At 40.7% G+C, this 2,267-nt stretch overlaps 1 pseudogene; it reads left to right on the forward strand.

The window, feature by feature from the left end:
• Positions 1–321: 321 nt before the first annotated feature.
• LOC114696393 lies at positions 322–1,576 on the forward strand (annotated as a pseudogene).
• Positions 1,577–2,267: the final 691 nt, after the last annotated feature.

Consider the following 2,267-nt stretch of genomic DNA (forward strand, 5'->3'; position numbering starts at 1 on the left):
ATAGAAAGAGAGGAAGGAAGGAAGGAAGGAGAGGAAGAAATGTTTGAGCTCACAATTCTGGAGTTTTACTCCACGATCCATTGACCCTGTTGCTTTGGATCTGTGACAAGGCAGCCTGTCATGGTTGTAGCATACAGACAGAATAGCAAACCTGTCAGCTTCAACATAAGCCAGGAAGCAAAAAATAAGAAAGGCCAATGTTCTATAATCTCCTTCAATGACATGCCCCCTCAGTAATCTAAAGATTTCCCATTAGGTGGTGAGATCAAAGCTGGGTGTCCTGCATCGTGGAGCTTGGAATAGCTCATTTAAAAAAAAGTGACCATGAAGAACAATGAAACCTCAGTGGATTCCAAATCCATTAATAGTTTTTGTAATGATATATTGTGTCCCCCAATATATTGTGCAGCCTAATAAATTTATGTGGGGTCAGAGGACAGAACAGCCACTAGATAGACATAGAGGCCAGAAAATGGTGGCACACACGCCTTTAATCCTATCACTTAGGAGGCAGAAATCCATCCGGATCTCTGTGAGTTCAAAGCCACATTGGAAACAGCCAGGCATGGTAACCCACGCCTTTAATCCCCGGAAGTGAGCCCTTAATCTCAGGAAGTAATAGCAGAAAGCAGAAAGGTATATAAGGCATGAAGAACAGGAACGAGGGCTGGTTATGCTTTTAGGCCTTTAGCAGCAGTTCAGCTGAGATCCATTTGGGTGAGGACTCAGAGGCTTCCAGTCTGAGGAAACAGGATCAGCTGAGGAATTGGCAAGGTGAGGTGGCTGTGGCTTGTTCTGTCTCTCTGATCTTCCAGCATTCACCCCAATGCCTGGCTTCAGATTTGATTTTATTAATAAGACCTTTTAAGATTCATGCTATAAATTTTGAAGTAAAGACCATCCATGGAAGCAAATCAATGGACTCTGGAATATATCTGGACAGCAGTTATAAAATGGATTACCCTGAAATGGGTGTGTGTATAATAATTAATAATAAGAACTTTCATAAAAGTACTGGAATGACCCCTCGGTCTGGTACTGATGTCGATGCAGCCAAACTCAGAGAGACATCCATGAGCCTGAAATACAATGTCCAGAATAAGAATGATCTTACTCATGAAGAAATTGTGGAATTGATGGATGGGGTTTCTAAAGAAGATCACAGCAAAAGGCGACTATTGCCAAAGCTTAACTGGAAAGCCCAAACTCTTCATCATCCAGGCTGGATGGAGTACAGGGCACGGAGCTGGACTGTGGCATTGAGACAGACAGTGGAACTGATAATGACATGGCATGCCAGAAGATACCCGTGGAAGCCGACTTCCTGTAAGCTTACTCCACGGCACCTAGTTACTACTGCTGGACAAATTCAAAGGACGGGTCCTGGCTCATCCAGTTACTTTGTGCCGTGCTGAAACTGTATGCACACAAGCTTCAGTTTATGCACATTTTTACTCGAGTTAACTGAAAGGTAGTGACAAAAGAGAGTCCTTCTCTCTTGACTCCACTTTTCATGTGAAGAAGCAGATTCCGTGTATTGTCTACGCTCACAAAAGAACTATACTTTTATCACTAAGGAAATGATTGGGGGTTTATTTCTCTTTGTTTTGTTTTGTTTTGAATGCCAAATGAGGAAATCGTTTCAGGGAGACTTTACTTCCCTCTCGTTTAAATCAAATCTGATGTTCCAGATGGTACTTTGAACCATACCACTGCCCTAGCAATGCAACCACAATGCAGCTACCTCAAGTCCAACATCAGGTAGTTGAAATGGAATTTAATTAGGAGCAAATAAATGCCAATGATGGTACTATCATAATAGAGGAAATTACAAATTTACCCTTTTTACAATTAGCAAGATTTGCTGATACTATGAATTTTAAAGTAACTATGAAGAAATTAAACATGATTTTATACCCCCTATACACACTAAGAATGTCATTCTAGTTTTTGCTAAACTATAGAAATGATGGTGTCAAATGATACACCTTGGAACTTGAATCCTTGGGCAGAGTCAAAGGCTTGAACCTTTATTTTGGAAGTAATGTATGGAAACGAAGCGTTGGACCACCAGTAGCATTCATTATAGCTGCTGGTTTTGTGACTTGTCCTGAGCATGTATTTATTATTTTAAAAAAATCATGTTTTATTATTGAAAAAAATCGAGTATTTATGTGAGAAGAAACCGTGAGTGAATTTGGTTGACTCTTTGAAGGCTTCCATACATCAGTAGTGGACATGAAGGCAAGGTGCGAAGTCTACCAGCG

The sequence above is a fragment of the Peromyscus leucopus genome, chromosome 13 (assembly GCF_004664715.2).
Source record: "Peromyscus leucopus breed LL Stock chromosome 13, UCI_PerLeu_2.1, whole genome shotgun sequence".
Classification (NCBI taxonomy): domain Eukaryota; kingdom Metazoa; phylum Chordata; class Mammalia; order Rodentia; family Cricetidae; genus Peromyscus; species Peromyscus leucopus.